The sequence below is a fragment of the Dermacentor albipictus genome, chromosome 9 (assembly GCF_038994185.2).
Source record: "Dermacentor albipictus isolate Rhodes 1998 colony chromosome 9, USDA_Dalb.pri_finalv2, whole genome shotgun sequence".
Taxonomy (NCBI): Eukaryota; Metazoa; Arthropoda; class Arachnida; order Ixodida; family Ixodidae; genus Dermacentor; species Dermacentor albipictus.
Window position 1 is genome coordinate 30,435,532 of NC_091829.1, and position 7,933 is coordinate 30,443,464.

Consider the following 7,933-nt stretch of genomic DNA (forward strand, 5'->3'; position numbering starts at 1 on the left):
AGCGGACGTACAACTATATACGAAACTCCTTAATGTACAACAAGCAAAAATCACGGTAAGAGAGCTAATGTCCGAGAAAGTGCGTACTGGCAGTGCAGGCACGCCGCAGGGACCGGGTATATATCCAATCATCTTTAACCTCTCTCTGATTGGTCTTCCTAGCAAACTACAAAGAATCGAATGGACTTACACACACAATATATGCAGACGACATACAGCTATGGATAAACGATGGCACTGATGTATGGACTGAACAGAGACTACAAGAAGCAGTTGAAAATGTCGGCAAATACCTAGAAGGCACCGGTCAAACATGCTCATCCGAAAAAATCTGAGCAGTTGCTGTAAAGACCAACGTTAGAGGGAGACCTCTGAAGAACCACAACGCACAAACCTACAAAGACATACAACTTATGACCCAAGATGGAAAACCCATACCCAAAGTCAAGAAGATAAGGGTGTTCGGAGCGATCATAGAACACCGATCGAGATGCCATTCGCAAAATTGAAGCCGAAGTTTCTCAGACAAAACACTACAAATCGGGAATCTGAGACTAATCCTGCGGGGGCAAACAAATGGAGCATCCTAAGAGAAGAGATCACCAACAGGCACAACGGAATGAAAGAAGCAAGCGTCATGAGAGTCATGCAGCTGTTCGTCATAAGTCTGATCACGTATATGGCGGAATACCACAGATGACGCAGCAAGCCACCGAGATCGCCCTGTCACCTAATTCGGGTAGGAGGACCCATTTTCGACCACATTACGCGTGAACGGCCGCCGTCAGCGGTTTCGCCGCTTCTCAATCGACGTGGCTTCTTACGCATACAGTGTGCCGGAATTTTAGAAATATGGAAGTATCGGTCGAAGGAGAAGACGTTACGCAGGAAGACTACGAGGATAGCACAGGCTGGAGTAGGGTTATCCGACGTAAAGCCAAGGAATCAACGCCAGAGTGACAACACGTGTCACCGCAGTCGACAAGAGAAGGCAAGAAGATATAAGGGCGTGTACGACGGATCAACAAGGCCAGCAGAATAATGTACCTATTCAACGGCAAATACCAGATAATAGCACAACCAAGAAGCGGTTCTCGAGTCTCTGACTACATGAGCACCCACCTTGTCCACAGTATCATCAATGCGACCAGCCTACCTGAATAGGCTCAAGAGCAAGACACCATGTGTATCAACTATCAACAGAATATAATAGTGATCAGTACTCCTACAGAAGAACGCGCCGACAACTACAAGATCGCCTGCATCAGGACGAATAGACAGGAATATGAAGCCAGCGCTTCCGAAGCGACCCATTCAGTACATCCAAATGAGTGAGCCCAGGCATACGACTGGAAGACAGCGAACAAGACATCGTGAGAAAAGTAGTAACTCCAAGAAATCCTGCAGCAATCGTCGACAACAGAATGGCAACGCAACAGACATGATTGTGGTGTTCGACAGATACAAGGTCCCAAGCTACCTGAGATACGGTGCGGCCTTGTTGAGGTGCGCACTATACAAGAAACTCGACATGTGTTACCAATGTGGACCATCAGAACACAGACCAGACGTGTGTCCTAATTCCGGCGACAAGATTATCCGAACATGCGGGTCGGCGGACCCTCCCGAAAACCATGAATGCAAGGCTAAGTGTCAGTTCTGCTACATGGATCAGCCTACGGCTGATTGAGAATGCAAGGCAAGGTACAACATCCACTTCCTGGTGAAAAAACGCCGCGGGGAATGAATTAAACAAGACATAAAGAAGAAGAAAACTACACGACGCAAGATTAGCCCCATCGCCCAAGCATCCTGAAGAATCGGCTGGAACCGCCTTCGAGACCTTAGAAAGAAGGGGTAGCAGATGGAGGTCGAGGAGCAGAGCTAGGTCCAAGATACCAAGGAACCCCAGATTTCTGGAGGCACCACGCCAACACCGACCGTGAGTTGCGCAAGCGCCGTCAAAAGGAAGAGCGCGGAGGTGGAGGCTGTAGCTGATCATAAGTTAGAGGAACAGCTGGCACAGCTAAAACAAGTCGTCGCAGCAATGAAACAACAAATGGTTCAATTGAGTGAGGAGAATAACAAATTAAAGGAGGTTTACAAACATCACGGTGAAAAACGAGAACACAGCGCAGGTACAACAAACTTAATGGATAGCGAGAAGGTGAACATGAAACAAAACAGCGATACTATACAACTTAAACGCAAGACCGCAGAGGTTATTTAGGACAACGAAACCAAACCCAAGAAAACTAAACCTGCAAGCATAAGAAAGGGACGTCTAGAAGAATTTGCACCCAGACATGAGAAAAAGATAGAAGGCATGAGCCTGGTCGAATTATCAATGAAGGCGGCCGTGGTCAGAACAGTCGCCCAACTGCAACCCGTACAGCAACATCTTGACAACATAAGGTCAAGAGTGATGAAATTAGAAGAAAGAATCGACGCTGTACCTCTTGCAAAGGAAATGCAAAAAGTCCAGGAAGCTCTCAAGTCTTCCTTATTGCTCAAGCCGTCGACAATAGACAGGACGGCCTTAAATATAACAATAGTCCCGGCGAAAGTAAAAGTATATATACTATATGGCAATGGAATTGCAGGAGTTACCGAAATCAAAAAGCGAATCTCTATCAATACCTAAAATAAAGGACAGGCCAAACGTAATAATTCTACAAGAAACGAATTCCGGCAGACTATCAGGGTACCAAACCATAGGCAATACCATAGGTGAAACCTACACCATTACTACCCTACTCAGAAGAGACCGTACGGTGCACAACATGATAGACGAATCACAGACATAGGAAACATTCTAATTGAAATGATACCATCAAAGAAGACAGATATATTCTAAACTTCTAAAAGAAACACAGATCCTTAACACTATTCAACCGCACGTTCAACATAGCACTTGACCGGAAGGTGATAATAGGTGGAGACTTGAACGCTGCCCCACCACGTGGGGGTACAAGTACGTTCACACCGAAGGCATAAATCTATGGCTCGGCTACCAACATGAAGGTCTAACCCTCGTCACGGACACAGCTACGCCCACACGGCAACGCAATAGCCGTCTGTGACGACTCCACACCAGACCTCACCTTCGCTAAAAATGCACAATCAATAAGATGGCTAAATACACACGAAAGCCTGAGGTTGGACCACTCCATAATCGAAATCCAGCCAAATGAAGGTCCTGAAAAGCACACAGGTAATTACCTCAAATTAGTTGATTTGGCGTAATTCACTAAAGTAAGGGAAGAGAGGCACTAAGAAACTATTGCACACATAGGCAATTAAACAGCAAAACTAAAGGAAGACATCTCCAAATCAAAGGAGATGATCCAGCAAGAGGCTCAGCTAGAAGCGATAGACAGCAGGCTCTCCCTCATGTGGGAAGCCAAACCAAGCCTGCAGGAACGATGCAATACGGAGAAACATAACACGATATTAAGTAAGATAGCCTTACTAAACAAAAAGAGCAATATGCGCAACCGCTACAAACACGACAATGGGAGTAACTATGAAGGGAGATGGATCAGCAACTGAGCACGAGCAAGACGTGGAGGCTACTCAAATATCTCCTTCACCCAGAGGAAACAAAATGGTGCACAGGCAAAACATGAACATACTATACGCGTATAAAAGAACACAGCAAGAATTCTTGAACGAGGTCCAACACAAATACATATGGCAGGCATCACCATGGATTCATCCCGAATACGAGGGGAACATAACTCCGACCTCGACGAAGAGTTTAGCGATGCAGAAATAACAGCACGGTAGCCTAATCGCCACAATATCCAGACGCACTTACAAATAAGGCACTCAGAAACCAGGACGAGGCGTCAATTGGCAAACTAACAGAATATATCAACGAGTGCTGGAAACAAGCAAAGATACCACAGCACTGCAAGACGGCACAAGTCATCCTAATTCCGAAGCATGGCAAACAACTGCAAATCGGGAAACTAAGACCCATGTCCTTAACTTCCTGCGTGGGGAAAAATAATTGAGCTTGCCTTCCTCGCCACTCACCAACAGAATAGAAGGACTTGCTAACAAACGCAATAATAGCATTCCGAAGAAACATGTCTACACAAGACGCCACGCCGCAACTGAAGCACCAAGTAATATACGAACCAGGGAGATCGACTCGAGCCATCCTCGGGTTAGATCTCAAGAAGGCATTCGACAATGTGGCACACCAAACCACACTGCGCCAAATCAGCTAGCTACCTTGGCTTCGGCGAACGGACGTGCGAATATATACGAAACATCTTAACGCATAGGGAACCAAAAATCACGGTAGGAGATCGGACGTGCGAGAGAGTGCCTATCGGCAGGGCAGGCACACCGCACAGATTGGTTATGTCGCCTAAGCTCTTTAACCTCTCTCTGATCAGTCTTCCTAGCAAATTACAAAGAATTTAATGGACTTACATACACAATCTATGCAGACGACATCACGTTATGGATAAACTATGGCAGTGACGGATCGATTGAACTGACTAAAAGAAGCAGATGAATATGTCGAGAAATACACAGAAGGCGCCTATCTAACATGTTCATCCGAAAAATCTGAGTTGTTGCTGTACAGACCAACGCTAAAGGGAGACCTTCCAAGAACCACAACTCACAAAGATGGAAAACTCATACCCAAAGTCGAGAAGATGAGGGTGTTGGGAGTGATCATAGAAGCCAAGTGCACCAATCGAGACGCCATTCGCAATATCGAAGCCAAAGTTTCTCAGACGATGCGATTGATCAAGAAAATCACCAACAGGCACGACGGAATGAAAGAAGCAAGCGTCATGAGAATCATGCCGGTGTTCGTCATAAGTCAGATCACGTATGTGGCGGCATAGCACAGATGACGCAGCAAATCACCACGATCGCCCCGACACCTAATTCAGGTAAGGACCGATTTTCGACCACACTGCGCCTGGATGGCAGCAGTCGGCGGCTTCGCCACTTCTCTGTCGATGTGGCTTCCCGTGCGCATAGCGGGCAGGAAATTTAGACATATCGAAGTATCGGTTGAAGAGAAGAGGTTACGCACCAAATCTGCGAGGATAGCACAAGCTGGTGTCCGGTTATACGACGTAAAGCCACGGTATCAACGCCAGAGTGACAACACGCGTGACCCCAGTCGACAAGAGAAGGCAAGAAGATATAACCGCGTATACGACGGATCAACAAGGCCAGCGGAATGCCGTACTTACCCAACGGGCAATACAATATAATAGTACGACCAAGAGGGGGTTTTCGAGTCTCTGACTACACGAGCACCCACCTCGTACAAGGCATCATCAATGCGACCAGCCTACCTGAAGAGGCTCAAGCGAAAGACACCATATGTATCGACTATCAACCGAACATAATACTGATCAGAACCAGCAAAGAAGAACACGCTGACAACTACAACAAGATAGTCTGCATCAGGACAAGTGCACAGGAATATGAAGCCAGCGCTTGCGAAGCCACCCTGGACAATCCATTCAAAGGAGTGATCCGGGGCATACGACTGGAAGACAGTGCAAAACACATCGTGAGAAAAGTAACAACTCCAAGAAATCCTGCAGCAATCGCTGCTAAGAAAATTGGCAACACCGCTAATATGATTCTGGTGTTCGACCGATACAAGGTCCCAAGCTACGTGAGATACGGTACGGCCTTATTGAGGTGTTCACTATACAAGAAACTCGACTTATGCTACCAATGTAGACGAACAGAACACAGAGCGGACGTGTGTCCTAATTCCGAAGTCAAGATGTACCGAAGGCGCGGGTAGGCAGACCCTCCCGAAAACCATGAATGCAAGGCTAAGTGTCAGTTATGCTATATGGATCACCCTACAGTCGATCAAGAATGCAAGACAACGTACAATATACCCTTCCTGGTGAAGAAACGTCGCTGGGAAAGAATTAAGCAAGAAAGAGGCAAAGAACAAGAAAACTACACGACGCAAGCTGAGTCGTATAGCATAAGCAGCCTGAAGATCGACAGTAAACTCTTTCAAAACCTTCGAAAGAAGGGCGCAGCAGATCCATGTCTAGGAGCAGAACCAGGAACGGGCAAACGCCGTGAAGTGGAAGCGCGCGGCGCGGAGGCTATAGCTAATCATAAATTAGAGCAACAACCTGCACAGATAAAACAAGTCGTTGCAGCAATGAAACAGCAAATGAAATATTGAGTGATGAGAATAAGAGATTAAAAGTTCACAAACAAGTTCAAAAACGATAACAGAGTACAGGTACAACAAACACAATGGATAGTGAGAATGTGAATATGGAACAAAACAGTGATACTATACAACTTAAACTCAAGACCACAGAGAACATTAAGGACCACAGAACCAAACCAAAGAAAACTAAAACTGCAATCATAAGCAAGGGACGTCTAGAAAAAATTTGAACCCAGACTTCAGAAAAAGATAGAAGGCATGAACCAGATGGGAATAATCGATGCAGGCGACCATGGTCAGTACAGTCGCACAACTGCAACCCATACAGCAACATCCTGAGAATATGAAATCAAGAGTTACGAGGTGTAAAGAAAGAATCGACGCTGTAGCCCTTGCAGAGGAAATGGAAACTGTCCAGCAAACTCCCAAGTCTTCTTTACTGCTAAAGCCGTGGACACTAGACCCGACGGCCTCTTAAATCGCAACGTGGCTCCGACCACACCAAAGGCAACAATCTATGGCTCGGTTCCAAACAGGAAGGTCTAACCCTCGTCACGGACCCAGCAACGCCCACACGGCCACGCAATAGCGTAATAGCGTCTGTGACGTCTCCACACAAACCTCACCTTCGCTAAATATACACAATCAATCAGATGGCTAAATACACACGAAAGCCTGAGGATAAACCACTCCATAATCGAAATCCAGTTCAATGAAGGTTCTGAAAAACGCACGGGTAATCAACTCAAATACGTTGATTGGATGCAATTCAGGAAAATAATGGACGAGAGGAACTTAGAAACCATTGCAGCCATTGGCCATTGGACAGCAAACATAAAGGAATACATCTCCAAATCAACGCAGATGATTCCGCAAGAGGCTCAGCTAGAAGCGATAGGCAAGAGGCTCTCGCACATGTGGGAGGCCAAAACAGGCCTGCAGAAACGATGGAAAACGCAGAAATATAACAAGAGAATAAGCAAGCAGATAGCCTTGCTAAACAAATAAATACGACAATATGCGCAACACCTGCAAACAGAAAAATGGGAGTAACTATATACGGAGTTAGATCAGCAACTGAGGACGAGCCAAACGTCGATGTTATTCAAATATCGCCTTAACCTAGAGGAAACAAAAACAGTGCACAGGTAAAACAAGCACCAGATCGTACACGCGCATACAGGACCACAGCAAGAATTCTTGAAAGAAGTCGAACTCAAATACTGATCGGAGCTTGCCTTCTTCGCCACTTACCAACTACATAGAAGACAATGACTTACTCCCAAACGCATTGATACGATTCTGAAGAAACCTGTCTACACAAGACGCCTAGCTGCCACTGAAACACCAAGTAATAGACGAACCAGGAAGATCGACTCGAGCCATCCTCGGGCTAGATCTAAAGAAGGCACTCGACAATGTGGCACACCAAGCCATACTGCCCCAAATCAGCAACCTTCACTTGGGCGAGCGGACGTTCAGCTGTATACGAAACTTCTTAATCGATAGAGAACCAAAAATCACGGTTCGAGATAAGATGTCCGAGAAAGTGCATACTCGCAGTGCAGGCACACCGCAGGGACCGAGTATATCTCCTATCCTGTTTAACCTGGCTCTGATTGGTCTTCCTAGCAAACTACAATGAATCGAGGCCCTAAACACACAATCTATGCAGACGACATATTCCTATGGATAAGCGATGGCACTCATGTATGGACTGAACAGAGACTACAAGAAGCAGTT